We start from the raw sequence: 16,162 nt of genomic DNA, 5'->3' as shown, positions 1-16,162 counted from the left end.
GGTAGAGAAGGGGACAACAGAGGATGAGATGGTTGGATGGCATCACTGACTCAATGGACATGAGTTTGAGCAAGCTTTGGGATTTGGTGATGGACAGGGATGCATGGTTTTCTGCAATTCATGGGGTGGCAAAGAGTCAGACATGACTGAACGACTGAACTGAATTGATATCCTAGGCATCTTAAACAGTATCTGGCACATAGCAGGTGTTCAATAAATATGCGTTGTGTGATTTTATTGATGAGTCATTTAAAGTAAATATTGAACGGTAATATACAAATAAATGCAATGATAGATCTATGTTAGGGTGTGAAATTAGGGTACATAATTTTTCCTGACTTTTCCTAACTTCTTCCTTTTTTCTCCCACCTTGGTGTCCATATATATCCTGTTGATATGCAGTTGTGCATATATTTCAGTCTCCCTCTACCTCAGTACATGTCTGTTATGTTTGCAATCTGAGCATAAATGATAATGCAATGAAGCGGGAAATTAGGAATTTTTAAAAAGATGATATTTCTTTGAAAAACAAAAGTCAAGATATAATGTAATATGTTCTTTTTGTAGCTACAGTGCTGTCTACAGCCAGGGGCAACTACATAGCACAGAAATGACTTCTCTCTGTTTCAGTCCTGAGCTAGTTTTTCCATTGTACATTTATTCCACAGTTAATAAAACAGAGCAATTCTACTTGTTTTTAATGTTCTGCCAATGAACAGACTGCTAAGAACAATAAGTATGAAATAAATCCTTGTGTTTTTTTCAGAGAGAATTAGTTTCTTACCATGAAGTTTAGCCAAGTCAGGCAAATTAAACCTAAACAATAAAGCTTCAATTAGACATGTTATAGAGCAGACTTATGCATAGAGTTTCTGAGCAGATTGTAGTTATGGAAATCAACAGATATGTAACAATACACATTAACCTCTGATTTTAGTTATATTTTAGTAGCATATGAAGTCTGGGACAAACTGCATGATTTTCAAACTCAAAATTGCAACCTATAATTGCATCCACAGCTTGATGCACATCATTGTGGATGGTTCCTTTCTGTTTCAACATTATTTTTCCATCCATTCACTGTTTGCTTCTTCAGGAAATTCACTCACTAGCTGTATAATCTTAGGTGAGTTGGTGAATAATTTTGGCTTCCGTTTCCTCATAAAAGGCAGGCAGTATTTGTCATTGTCTTATACTAGTTGCTGGGGTTGAGTAACACATGCAGCATTTTAAAAGTCCTGGCATATCTCAAAAGTGTTAGCTCCTTTTACTGTGCCCCAGGCACTCTGCTAGGAATTGCAGGTATGGTGACGAAAATGATGGGCTTAGTTGTGGTTCATGGCAGCTTGTATCAAAGTGGGTATCTTCATCAAAAAACAGTTCTCTATGGCCCTCTCACACAGAGTCGGACACGACTGAAGCGACTTAGCAGCAGCAGCAGCTAAGCAGGACAACCTTTTGTCCTGATTATCTTTTCAGGGATGTTTATATGGAGAACAACCTTGGAAGACAGAGATAGTGTCTTCCCCCAGAAAAGAGAGCTGTTGGCTTGTTTTCCACTATTAAAAAAAAAAAATAATGCCTCTCTGTCTGGGACAAAATGTGGGCAGATTTGCTTGAAGCCAGTTCTGAAAGACTGACACTTCCTAAATTTGAGATTCCTTTACTGCAACCCATTTTATGTACACATGTCACCTAGATCCTGTCATTCCTCCGTGTAATAACTGGGGTCTCAGGCAATCAGGGCAAATGTCGATATTTAGATATAGCCATTAATGTGAATAATCTTTTATTTCTGATCCAGGACCTGTTTGCCTTCTCCTAGCATCCCAGTTAACTTGTTAACTTGCAAGTTGGATAAAATTTCAGATTTTTCACAATTGCTAACAATCATTAGGTAAATTATCAGAAGTATAAAACATGTCTGAATAAATCCAAAAATGTACATACACATACATCCTTGGGAGTGTAGAAAAAATAAGGATAGCTAAATGTTATAGGAATGTTGCACAGTAGGATGAAGTTGGGATTAATCTATTAATTTATTGAATTGACACTAAAAACCTTAGAAACATGAGAATTATCCAATCAAAATTACTAGCTAATGTCAGGAGTTTCTGCCAGTCTTGCCTACTACTTTTTCTTCACTGCATATTAGAATAACTAGCATATAGTATAGTATCTTGCATATATTGTTACTAAATAAATATGTAACTTATGAATATATTTATTAATAAATGTGTTCATTTTACTTCTTTCCAGTTTCCATAATAGGATAGGTGCTTTTGCATGGGAAATCCAGTCCTTTGTTGAATGTCATTTTTGGAAGTTCTTCCCTACTGTAATAGTCAAGCTTCCTTACTGTATTACATTGTGATAATATAAAAAGTACAACATAGTACTGAATGGCATTGCATATTAAAAAATTTATTTCTCTTCTAATACCATCATTCAATATAAATTAGGAAGCTCACCTTCCTAGAGGCTTTCTCTTTCATGAGATAAATCAGAAATTTGGGCTCTTCTGTAATGTTGTTCCAACCAGGGATAAAATGAAAATGACCATGTTGTCTCCAGTGTACTTAATTTGAACTCAACTTTCATTTCTTAAACTTAACTCATTGATTCCAGTTTCTTCCTTGGAACAAAACAGAACAACATCAGCAATGAAAATTTATTCTTTTCACATGATATGACAGATATTATAATATTTATTTCCTTTGGTCTCTACTTTTTTTAGCCTCAATTTTCACAGTTTCCATAATCAGGCCTTACATGAAATCATTCTTAACTTTGAAATTTAATCTTAATTTTGATTATTTTTCTATGGCCATCTATTAGGTTGTCCAGAGCATTCAAAGAATATCATTGAGAATGGAATACACCTGAATATATTCAGATTTTGTCAGAGAGATTAGAAAGGCCAGTGCCTCTGGCCTCAGTCTTTCCTATTATCTCATGAGAATTAGGGGACACCAGGAGGGATAATATTTTTCAGCAGATGCTGGCCTGTCTTATTTCATTTTACCTGGTCACCTCTCCTCCCTGTAAGTCACTAGACTTCAGGTGGGCATTGCCTCAAGGAGGAGTGGTAGCTATGGAAACTGGACAACAAATATATCAAATTCTTAACTTCTAAATTTTTATAAGAACCATGCAAGAATACTTGATGATCAAGTTTTTCCTGACTTTGATGAGATAAGAACTCTCCAGGCTAGAAGAAATAGGGAAGCTAGAACATTAGATACTGGTGAAGGCACAGGAGAGCAGGTTTCAGGCACGCTGTCCACTCCCCTCCACCCTCACCTTTAAAGTCAGATCTAGAAAAGGGAGGAGGAAAAACAGAAGTCAGTCATAAGTGAAATTGGAAAAGACAGAATTTCCCAGGCCTCTGCCCTCTCTCCGGCATGCTGAGAGAGGCAGCCTCCTTCAGGTGGCTAGGTGGGGTGTCAGGCTTGAGAACTCCAGGCAACTGTGGGCTCCCGTGCATGGCCTAGGGCCACAGATGCATTGTTGTCCTGCCCCTGCCACACTCCACCTTCAATAGCCTAATATTCCAGGCAGGAGTAGACAGGGGCGATCTGAAATGTCCAGTTTAACCTGAAATCATTGAATACATCCAGAAAAAGTTGAAAAATTTCTGAAGTAACTTGAGTTCACTTATACCTAAGTGAACTTATACCTAGGATTAACTTGTCTACCTTTAGGAAGACTCAGAGTTATAATAGGGAATATGTCATATCTTAGAAGGATATGGCCAACTCTTTTGCATTTCTAAGGACACAACTTAAAATATTTTGACAACCATAGATGGTTTGTTGTGAATGGACAGGTATTGGATTTGGCTTTAGAAGATCTAGGTTGAAGTCACCTTCTCTATGTATTTGGCCCCATGAGAATTTCTCTCTTAGCAACAGTTTATCATAAAAAAACATGTATGTATTATGACTTTTTCATGGGCAGAATGAGAGTATGAAATGAGGTAAGTGCCTAGAATATGATTTCATAGTGTATAAACTGTCATGAATTTATCACCATTAGCCTATTTCTACCAGGTGACTGTGGTCTTAAAATTAGGCTAAATTTGACATATGTGATTTGATGTTACACTTTGATATTGGATATAGAAAAACACTCCAGTTTAGTGCGTCTTGAATTTAACATGCATAGAAACCACCTGGAAGATCTCATCACAGTACAGTTTCAGATTCGGCAGGTTTGGGATGCAGCCTGAGGTTTTCTACTTCTAACAAGCTTTCAGATGATAATGAACCTGTTGAACTATAGACCACACTTGGAGGAGCAATGCTGAAGTTAATGACGAGGGTTTGCATAGCTCCTGAGCTGAAAGTAACAATTAATATTCAATATTGTGTCTCACATTGCCCTAGAACAGCTTTATCTCTCCCATCTGTTCATATCGAGCTCCTTATATTTGTAGCCTATCTGAAGCTGATTATGTCGTGACCTGATTATCAAATGCTCTGAAATTACTTTTAGATTTTTTAAAATATTTATTATCCATAAAGAACATGGTGTACTTCCAGGGAAAGTATAAACAAATAGTTCAGTCCTTGAGAATTTCTGAGTTTTAATCCTACAAAGTTGGCAGCTGATATGCTCTTATTTCAGTTATCCACTTTTAAGAAAGAATAAAATTTATATTTGGATACTATAAGTAAAAAATAAACTGGACCAGTATTAAGGCAGCAGAGGTACTATTTTATTTGGATGGTTTGTGTGCATCCATATCCCCTCAAGATTCCAGGAAGGTGGTATACACAGAGCACAGGTTATCATTCATGCTTTTGTCCCTCTGGTGAATAATACCACTATTGTCCAGAGCACAGAACATCACTGCAGACATCCGAGAAGAAAGTTGTCTGTTCAATCACAAGAAAAAGTTGTAGACTAGAGACTGTGGTTTCCTATGAGCGAATGGGTAAATTTATTCAGAACTGCCAAAGTTGCACATCAACATTCTATAAAACCCTTTTTGAGACAGATTGTTTGGGTGATCATTTAATCACACGATATTTGATTTCCTTATCTATTGTGAGGATTAGATGAGTTGCTAACAGCAAATGTAAAGCGTTTAAGACCTGCCAGACACATAGCAGACACTATGTAAAGGTTAACTATGATTATTCTTGGTGTTATTTCTATTACTATTATCATTATTCCTTAATTCCCCTTTCTTGATCAAGTTTCTGTTATGATTAGATAACTTCAAGAAGTCCACCCATAACTATACCACCAGGATGGACTTGACTTTGTAATCTCTCTGAACACTAACATATAAACGATGAGCTACTATAATTTGTAATAACTGAAGATGCTAAACATCTCCTGAAATCTCAGTGGACTCTGTATTTTTCAGTTGTAACATAGTTGTACTATACTAAAGAGATTGCTTACATTAAAATCCTTAGAAAATGAAAAAAAAAGCATTTTCAAAAGTATTACTGATCAATCAAACATTTTGATATTATTTTAAAGAAAATATGAAAATTATGCTAAAATAATTAAAGGTATATTTTCTGTCTAATATTCATACAAAAAGTCCTTTGCATTTGTGTTCTTCCTGTTTGATGTTTAAAGAGACCAAAGAAGGCCATTTATAGATCAACAACCCACAACATTCACTGATGGCAGAGAGTCATTCAATTCAAATTTATCTAAGCAGGGTCACAGTGTACCCACTTTTGGTGCTGTAGGAAGCACCAAAGAAATATCTAACTCTACCTCCTCCCTCATAGAATTTGTCTTTTGAATCTTTTCATGATGGAGGCAATTATGATAATGGAAATGATCAGATCAAAATAAAGAACAATAAAAATAATAACTGTATACAATCAAGTCACCAAATATAAGGTGCAGGCAATACAAAGTATAATGGTATAAAGAAAGTTAATTTTCAAATGTTAAGATACACTGCCTAGAAGAAGTGATGCCTATATTGCACGTGGAAGTAGATGGGATTTTGAATATATTCCAGGCTTCTATAGCCACAGGGATAATAACGTTAAAACATCCTTTCCAGTGTGACCTATTTATACAATAAGAACAAAGTGGGCAGCTGGGATGCAGCTAAATTACTCTAAGGACTTTAAATGTGTGCATACCTTTGTAGGTGTGGAACAAACACAATGCCTGAAAATCTGGCAAAGAACTAGCAGCCAAACAGAGGAGTAATTTTTTTTTGTTTGTTTCATAAAAGCTATTGGCCTTCAACAGGGTCTAAAATGTTTTCCTTAAATACAAAGTCGCTTTTGTGCTTATTAAACATAAATTACCTATAAAAATCATGATTTGCCCTCGTGTTCCAGGCTGACACCTCTTGTGTCAGTGAGAGTACAGCCCATAGTGTCTCTTAGTGCCAAGGGGTTGTGGGGAGGCGTGAGGCATCATGTTTCCTCTCTGCCTTCTCTCCTCTGAATGACAGCAACATGGGCCTTTGGCTTCATTTATCCTAAAATATTTAAATCAAATTATAAAACTGATGTATTAAAAATGAGAAATAAATTCAAACCAGATTATGCTGGCTGCTGTGATTTATTAGTCCAATTGATCTTTGTCTGTGGCTTGTTAGCCTGGTGGGTTAGAACACAGTGTTAATGACGCCAAGATCAAGGCTTCAGTCCCTCCTGGCCTATTTAGCTTTGTTCCACTCCAAGGACAGAACTGCACCCACACCAGGCCAGATTTCATGTGAATATATTCCACTTGTCACAAGCTGACAGAGAGAATGTAGTTAGATTAGTCCACATCAGCCATTACTACCAGCAAAACTAGCAAAACAACAACCAGCTCAAGGTACACATTGAACTAATGGTCTGTCATTAACTTCTATGAGGACAAATGATCTTTTCATGGTGAAGTACCTACTCTTTGCTGACTTGTTAATGCAGGCTAAGAAGTGTCTTGGTATCTGTTCATTTTATCTCACTGTTCCCAACTTGGATTCCTTTTTTATTAAATCTCTATTTAAGTATATAAATAAGTAGTACTATAAAATCTTACAATTCCAGCCAAAGTTACTAGAGGAAAAATAATCTCAACAAACTTTACACAGGGAGCCTGCTGACTGTTTCAAAACTGCGTAAACAGAGGTACAGAGTTTCAGTGAACCTCCAGTGAGTGAGAAATTGGTGAAGCAGGTGATGATGCCACTTGCTGTATGTCCCTGGTGGATTCACTGGAGATAAAGTCTCATTTTTATTAAACAAACAAAACTAGAAGGACTGAAAATAGACTCATTATTAAATTATAAGTAGATGAAACTTCATCCTTGGAGTCTTTACATGAGAGCTTCAACTTGTAACGAGCACTGTGTGCTCTGAGCTAAACACATCATAAGAGAAGTAAATAAGACAGAGAAGTGGCACTTTATTAGATGTTTAAAGTCATCAGGGGAAAAAAATACCATCTTGAATCAGAGTACAAATAATATCTCTGTAAGAAACCTTGCCTAAGAAATTCTTGCATGGATGTTTTAAAAACAATCTGCAGAGAGAACACGCTGACTCTTATAAGCTTAGCCATTAAATCTCACCAGGCTGGAGAGAATAGAGTGGTGCAAAACACAATAGGCATGTGCCATGCACAACTCTTGCATGTCCTGTGCCCTAGATTGTCTATGGATTCACAGGCCTGGCTGGTTGGCTTGTGCATTTTCAGATCCGAACTCTTAAAAGGAGCCACAAATTATTTTTTTAAAGTATTGAGTTGTTCTGTAGTTTGTCTGTTTCACAACTTGCTGAGGAAGGTTTGTGACAGGGAAATAAGCTAACATTTTGAAGTTCAGCATGAGTTGATTTCTCCCCTATGAGCTTTATATATAGTATTTATTAATCCTCACACAAGTCCTATAAATCAAACTATCTCCATTTAGACATAAGAAAACTGAAGTTCAGACTTTTGTCTGGAGCTAAGGCTTGTGCTCTTTTCATCCTTCATGTAAGTATCTGAAGGCTCTTTGTGACACTGATTTTACTAGTCACGCTGCAGCACAGCCAGCACCTGCTCACTTGGTAAGGAGCTCAGCCAGCTGGTGACTTCCCTGATCACTGTCCCCTACAAGACTTGCTGTCCTGTCCACCTGCCTACTCTGCTGTATTCCCTTCAAAGTCTCCGTTTCCTACAACTAAGGCCACATTTCTGGTACTATCAAAGGTTATTTGATTTTCTTCTCTAGTTTTATTGAAATAAAATTGACATAAATCTGTAAATGTTTTTAGAGAAAGGAATCCTTCTACATTGCTGGTGGCAATGTAAATTAGTGCAGCCGTCATGGAAAACAGTTATGAAGTTTCCTTAAAAGAACAAAAACAGAGTTACCATATTATTCTGAAATCCCATTCCTGGGTGTATATCCAAAGAAAACTCTAATTTGAAAAGGGACATGTACTCCAATGTTCACCGCAGCATGTTTTGCAATAGCCAATATATGGAAGCTACCTAAGTATCTATTGACAGATAAACCAATAAAGGAGATGTGGTGCATATGCATAATGGAATATCACTCAGCTGTAAAAAAAAAAAAAAAAAGAATGAAATAGTGCCATTTGCAGCAACATGAATAGACCGAGAGATGCTCATACTAATTGAAGTAAGTCAAACAAAGACAAATGTCATATGATATCACTCATACATGAAAAACAGGCTCACAGACATAGGACAAATCTTATGGCTACCAAAGGGGAGACGTCAATTTCTAGGATTGTGTCCAAATTTTTGCAACCCCATGGACTGTAGACTGCCAGGCTCCTCTGTCCATGGGATTCTCCAGGAAAGAATACTGGAATAGATTGCCAGTTTCTCCTTGAGGGGATCTTCCTGACCCAGAGATCGAACACTCATCCCTTATGTCTCCTGCATTGGGAGGCAGGTTCTTTCCCACTGGTGTGGCCTGGGAATAACTGAATCACCCTGCTGTACAACTGAAACTAACGTAACATTGTAAATGAACGATACTTCAATTTAAACAATGTTTAAAAACTGTATAAAGTGTAATATGTAATATGACTTATGTACATCATGAAATGATTACCATGGTAGGTTTAGTGAACATTCATCATCTCATATACATTAAAGAAATTGAAAAAAAAAAGTTTTCCTTGTGATGAGACCTCTTACAATTTACTCTCTTAACAGCTTTCAGAGATAATGTCAATTATCTCAACATTGTTGCACATTACATCGCTAGTACTTACTTATAACTGGAAGTTTATACTTTTTGACTACCTTTATCTAATCCCCCCTAGCCCCACCCCGACCTCTGGTAACCACAAATCTGATACTGCTTTTAATAGATTATGAAAAGAACCAAATAGAAGCAAAAAATTTAACAAAAAAGGACTTTTCAGGAAAAAAAAAAAACCAAACAAACAACTTCTCAATTCTACCCAAGGAGGAAATTTTGAAGCTACTTCTGTAATCCCTAGCGATTAATTTTTAAAATGCATTTCAGAACTTTTGGCTCTTCCTTGGTGGCTATGAGGTTAAAGTGTCTGCCTCTAATGCGGGAGACCTGGGTTCGATCCCTGGGTCGGGAATATCCCTTAGAGAAGAAAATGGCAACCCACTCCAGTATTCTTGCCTGGAGAATCTCATGGACGGAGGAGCCTGGTGGGCTACAGTCCATGGAGTCTCAAAGAGTCGGACATGACTGAGCGACTTAACTTTCAGAAGTTCCAGGAGCTCCCTACTCACTTCCTTCCAAACCAGTTCTTAAAGCCAGAAACTCAGGTTCAACAGGAAATTTTAATTAAATTGACCCATTAGACAAATAATTGATGAAGGAAATTTCTGTGAGCCTTATTAATTCTTTTATCTATCTTTTTATCTCTTTCACAACACAAACACATAAAGTTAAATACAAATATAGACCATTTTGTTCGACTTAGTGCTCATTAATTTCTATATAAAGTATGGTATAATGATAATTTTTTAAAAAACACGTGTTTTGGAATCAGACCTGGGGTCAAATCCTGACTAGGCACTCACCAGGTAGGTGATCTCTAAGCTATTTAATTTTTCTGACTTTTAGCTTTTTCATATCTAAAATGGTAACACCATCTAATTCATGGGATTTTTGTGAAAATTAAATGAGTGAGAGAAAAAGAATCTTAGCATAAATGCCTGGTTCATTTCAGGTGCTCATAAAATGTGAGTTCCCTTTTTTCATCATCTTCCCCATGAAGACTCAAAAATACTGATCCATATAAACCTACTACATTATTCATCTTCTCATAAAGTACATGCTTTAAATCATCTAACAGTTCTATAACCTACATTTTGGGTGGTGAAACATCTGCTGCTAAACAAAGCCTATAACAGTGACAATATTGAACCTCAAACGAAATTATCCTTTCATAAAGCATACAATCATGATTTCATTAAGTATGATATAGTAGTGACTATGAATAAAATATGGGCTTCCCAGGTGGTGCTAGTGGTAAAGAACCCTTCTGCCAAGACAACAGAGGTAAGAGAAGTGGGTTCGACCCTTCAGTCGGGAAGATCCCCTGGAGGAGGACATGCCAATCCACTCCAGTTCTCTTGCCTGGAGAATCCCCATGGACAGAGGAGCCTGGCAGGCTGCAGTCCATGGGGTCGCTAAGAGTCGGACACGACTGAGTGACTTCGCTTTCACTTTTCACTTTCATGCATTGGAGAAGGAAATGGTTGCACACAGTCAGACACAACTGAAGTGACTTAGCATGCATGCAAGAATAAAACATATATATTTTATTTCTTCTTGGATCATAGTGAGGAGATAGGAAGAAAAATAGGGGGTTAAAAAAGCCTATATATCAAAATAGGATAAATACTAAGAAGGAGATGTGAGCAGGCTGTTATTGGAGAGAATAGTGGGGGCAGAATAGGGGTGTACTTTAAATTGAAGAATGTCTTTGAGGAAGCATGTTTAAGCTCTAAATGGTAAGTAGGCCAAGTCGGAGGAAATTTTTTCCAAGGAAAGGGTGCATGCAAAGACTTAGGGAGAGGGCTCATTGGACTGAAGCAAGTGGTAGGATGACATGTGCTAGAACAAAATTGCAGAGTGGATAGGAGGAAATGGGTAGAAATGGTACAGGTTAGCTGGCAGAGGCAGAGAGAAAGAAACAGAGAGAGAAAGAGAAAGAGGGGAAGAGAGAATTTATGATTAAAAAAAAAGCATTATATTCACCAGTGAGTTAAAACTTAGTAAAGCTAGCTGGATTAAGAGTCAGATGCTGCTGCTGCTGCTGCTGCTAAGTCGCTTCAGTCGTGTCCGACTCTGTGCGACCCCATAGATGGCAGCCCACCAGGCTCCCCTGTCCCTGGGATTCTCTAGGCAAGAACACTGGAGTGGGTTGCCATTTCCTTCTCCAATGCATGAAAGTGAAAAGTGAAAGTGAAGTCGCTCAGTCGTGTCTGACTCATAGCGACCCCATGGACTGCAGCCTACCAGGCTCCTCCGTCCATGGGATTTTCCAGGCAAGAGTACTGGAGTGGGGTGCCATCGCCTTCTCCATGAATCCTTTATTATTATTCCTTGAGTTGATCTAAATTACTACTTGGCTTCCCTGATGTCTACGACTGTAAAGAATCTGCCTGCAAAGCAAGAGACCCAGGTTTACTCCTTAGGTCGGGAAATCCCCTGGAGGAGGAAAAGGCAACCCACTCCAGTGTTCTTGCCTGGAAAATCCCATGGACAGAGGAGGCTGGCAAGCTACAGTCCATGGGGTAACAAAGAGTGGGAAACGACTGAGCGACTAACACTTTCACTTTCTCTTATATGTATATTATATATATATATATATAGTCAATCTGAATATGATATTAGCATTTAAAGATTGGTTTATGCATTTTTTGAAAAGACGTGGTTCCTAAACATGGATCAATTTTTCACCTGGTGGTCAACTGAAGAAAAGGCAAATTTTTCAATGCTGGAGGTTAAATTGTCTGTTGAACTTTCTGAGACACAGTATATGTGATTTTGTTCACTGCGGGGGTTTGAAGAAATTTTCAATAACAATTTGGGCCATGCATAGTTTCACTTGCTTTATTTATTGACTTTCAGTTCAGTTCAGTCCCTCAGTCATGTCTGACTCTTTGCGACCCCATGGACTGCAGCACACCAGGCCTCCCTGTCCATCACCAACTCCTGGAGTTTACCCAAACTCATGTCCATTGGGTCAGTGATGTCATCCAGCCATCTCATTCTCTGTCATCACCTTCTCCTCCCACCTTCAATCTTTCCCAGCCTCAGGGCCTTTTCAAATGAGTCAGTTCTTCTTATCAGAATGCCAAAGTATTGGAGTTTCAGCTTCAACATCAGTCCTTTCAATGAACTTATTTCCTTTAGGATGGACTGGTTGGATCTCCTTGCAATCCAAGGGGCTCTCAAGAATCTTCTCCAACAGCATAGTTCAAAAGCATCAATTCTTCTACACATAGCTTTCTTTATAGTCCAATTCTCACATCCATACATGATCACTGGAAAACCATAGCTTTGACTAGATGGACCTTTGTTGGCAAAGTAATGTCTCTGCTTTATAATATGCTATCTAGGTTGGCCATAACTTTCCTTCCAAGGAGTAAGCGTCTTTTAATTTCATGGCTGCAATCACCATCTGCAGTGATTTTGAAGCCGAAAAAAATAAAGTCAGCCTCTGTTTCCACTGTTTCCCCATCTATTTGCCATGAAGTGATGGGACCAGATGCCATGATCTTAGTTTTCTGAATGTTGAGCTTTAAGAACCCCATATAAGATATATTTCCATTCCATGAGTCTTGGACTCTGGGCTGGATGCTAATTTTTGTAAGTAACTTGCATATAGAGGTGATTTGAAGATGGATGAGATCTCAGGTTGAGGGGATAGAGTAAGATGAGGAAAAAAAGCCAAGCAAAAGACTAAAAAACTAGATATTTAGAGTTTAAGCAGAGGGACATTTGGTGAAGGAGACTGAGAAAGAATAGCCAAAGTATAAGAAGGCAGATTATCAAAGAGGGGCATAATGGTAGGATGTCAAGAGAAGAGGTAAATGTAAGGAGGGATTAATCCACAGTTTCAAAATTTACAAAGCATCATTTAGGATGAAGTTAAAGACATAAAGTTAGAATTGTTAACATGATCATTACTGGTGACATTAATAAATTTTGGTGGGGTGATGAGGCAGAAATATGATTGTATATGGGTGGAAGAGTGAATAGAAAAGGAGAAAGTGGATTTTTGAGGGTTGGTAATGGTGGATAAGATAGGAGACAGTACTTATAAGAAGATGTGGGTCAGCATGCCGGAGGAACACAGTGAAGTTGCTGGGCACTGAAGAGAGTACCCTGAAGGAAGGTGATCTTAGATGACAACTGCTAAGTGGTTTAACTGTTTTACATGTGACTTTTTATCTTCTGTTTTTATGTCTATTCTACTAGTATTATCAGCATCACCTTTTGGTCCAGACAACTAGAGTCTCTCCTTGGCTCCTGAGATTTAGAGAGCCTCTCACTGGTTCCTCTCTATCATGCCTCTCCTCAGAGGTAACTGTAGGGCAAAGGGGACATGCCCACCAAAGTCCTCTCTTCTAGCCTCCCCTGCCCCCCATTAAACTGGTGATTAGTTTCCTACTGCTGCTGTAACAGATCACCACAAACTCAGTGACTTAAAGCAATGCAAATTTATTGTCTTATAGTTCTGGGGGTCTGAAGTTCAAACTGGTGTGGTTGGCAGGATTGCACTTCTTCTAGAGACCCCAGGGGAGCCTACTTCATGCCTTTTCCAGCTTTTAGAGGTCATGTACTTCTTGGTTCATGTTTCTTTTCCATCTTCCAAGTCAGAGATGGCCTGGAGAGTCTTTCTCGCTTCCTGTCAATAGGACACTGACTCTTCTGCCTCCTGCCTACCCTCTTAAAAAGACCCTTGTGATTACTTACACTGGGCTCACCCAGATAACCTAGGATCATTTTTCTATCTTCAAATCTACTCATTAGTAGCCTAAATTCCACTGCAATCTTAACTCTCTTTTGCTGTATAAGATAAACATATCCATAGGAAATATTCTGTCTAGAACACCTATGTTTTTGTATTCAAGGGTTGACAGCTTCCTGAGTAGATGAACCAAGTCTACTTCTTCAGAGCCATACTTCCTAGAGCAGGCTGCATTATCAGTGGGCTCAGCTGAGACCAGAGGGCTAGCCAAGAATCAACTCTTTATACCTTAGGAAGAATGTTTGGATACACATGGTGAGCCATCCAACACATGCCCTGCAGATCTCATTTGTTTTCTCACACTAAGACTCTAAGCTAAAGATAAGCCTAGCTTTCATCCTTCTAAAACAAAAGGCAGCCCCCGCTTTACCCTATCTTATCCCAAGAGATATTGGGGAAATCCACTTCAAGTTACCCCTCCAAATGAAACTGGTTTGCGGAGTTCACCTCATTAAATTCCAGCTAGAAAATTTGGAAGTATTCTGGGAAATTTGGTGGGTGGTGCCAAAAATATAGTGACGGTAAATCCCTGACTCAGAGAGTTGGAAACATTGAAGGTATTCTAAGTATTCTATTGGTGGTTTCCCAGGTGGTACAGTGGGAAAGAACGTGCCTGCCAATGCAGGAGATACAAGAGATGTGGGTTCATTCACTGGGTTGGAAGGATCCTCTGGAGTAGGAAATGGCAATCTGCTCCAATATTCTTGCTTGGAAAGTTCCATAGACAGAGGAGCCTGGTGGAGCTATGTCCTTGGCGTTACAAAGAGTCACGTACAACTGAGCATACACACATACAAGCATTCTATTAGAACCACAGTGGCTGGAATATAAAACAGTAGGAGGCTAAACACCCGGTAGGCTTGAGTTTCATGGCACTCAACCAGAAGAGAAGCGGGGCAGACCGAAAGAAGAAAATAAAGATAAATGAGTAAGTTTTGAGGAACTTGAACTCAGAAATGCAAATCATCAAATTTCATCCCATTACTATGTTATTCCAAATAATTGTGACACCTCTGCATGACAGATATGAAAATGAGTACATCATTGGTCAGATTGAAACCTCTGATCTGGATGACTCACTACTGTTAAATGCAGTCAGCCTACATTCCCCCCAACCCACTCCTTTTTCACAACTCTAGGTTCACCAAAAGATGATCTCATCTAAAACCTCGGCTTATATGCACAAATGAATATGCATGAATAGGTACATGTATGCACACCCACATATATATGTGTGCATGTAAATATATATATATGCATGTAAATATATATATATGTGTGTGTGTGTGTGCATCTGTTTGTTTATATATATTATTGTGGGTGGTAGAAAACTGAACTAAGAGACCAGAGACCAGGAGGCTTTGATTTTAGTTCTGCCTCCATTTCCTTCGTTGTTCAGATCAGTCATGTCTGACTCTTTGTGACCCCATGGACTGCAGCACATCAGGCTTCCCTGTCCTTCACCATCTCCCAGAGCTTGCTCAAACTCATGTCCGTTGAGTCGGTGATGCCATCCAGCCATCTCCTCCTCTGTCTTTCTCTTCCATCTGCCTTTATCTTTCCCAGCATCAGGGTCTTTTCTAATGAGGAGGCTCTTCCCTTCAGGTGGCCAAATAACTGGAATTTCAGATTAGCATCAGTCCTTCTGATGAATATTCAGAATGGATTTCCTTTAGGATTGACTGGTCTGATCTCTTTGCATTCCAGGGGACTCTCAATAGTCGTTTCCAACACCACAGTTCAGAAACATCAATTATTCGGCATTCTGCCTTCTTTGTGGCCCAACTCTCACATCCATACATCCCTCCTGGAAAAACCATAGCTTTGGCTAGACAGACCTTTGTTGGCAAAGTAATGTCTCTGCTTTTTAATATGCTGTCTAAGTTGGTCATAGCTTTTCTTCCAAGAAGCAAGTGTCTTTTAATTTCATGGCTGCAGTCACCATCTGCTGTGATTTTGTAGCCCAAGAAAATAAAGGCTCTCACTGTTTCCATTGTTTCCTCATCTATTTGCCATGAAGTGAAGTGACTGGATGACAGAATCTTTCTTTGAATGTTGGGTTTTAAACCAGCATTTTCACTCTCCTCTTTCACTTTCATCAAGAGACTCTTTAGTTCTTCTTTGCTTTCTGCCCTAAGGGTGGGGTCCTCTGCATATCTGAGATTATTGATATTTCTCCCACCAATCTT

The sequence above is a fragment of the Ovis aries genome, chromosome 1 (assembly GCF_016772045.2).
Source record: "Ovis aries strain OAR_USU_Benz2616 breed Rambouillet chromosome 1, ARS-UI_Ramb_v3.0, whole genome shotgun sequence".
Taxonomy (NCBI): Eukaryota; Metazoa; Chordata; class Mammalia; order Artiodactyla; family Bovidae; genus Ovis; species Ovis aries.
The sequence above is the reverse complement of the archived record's forward strand: the minus strand, read 5'-3'. Positions refer to the sequence as shown.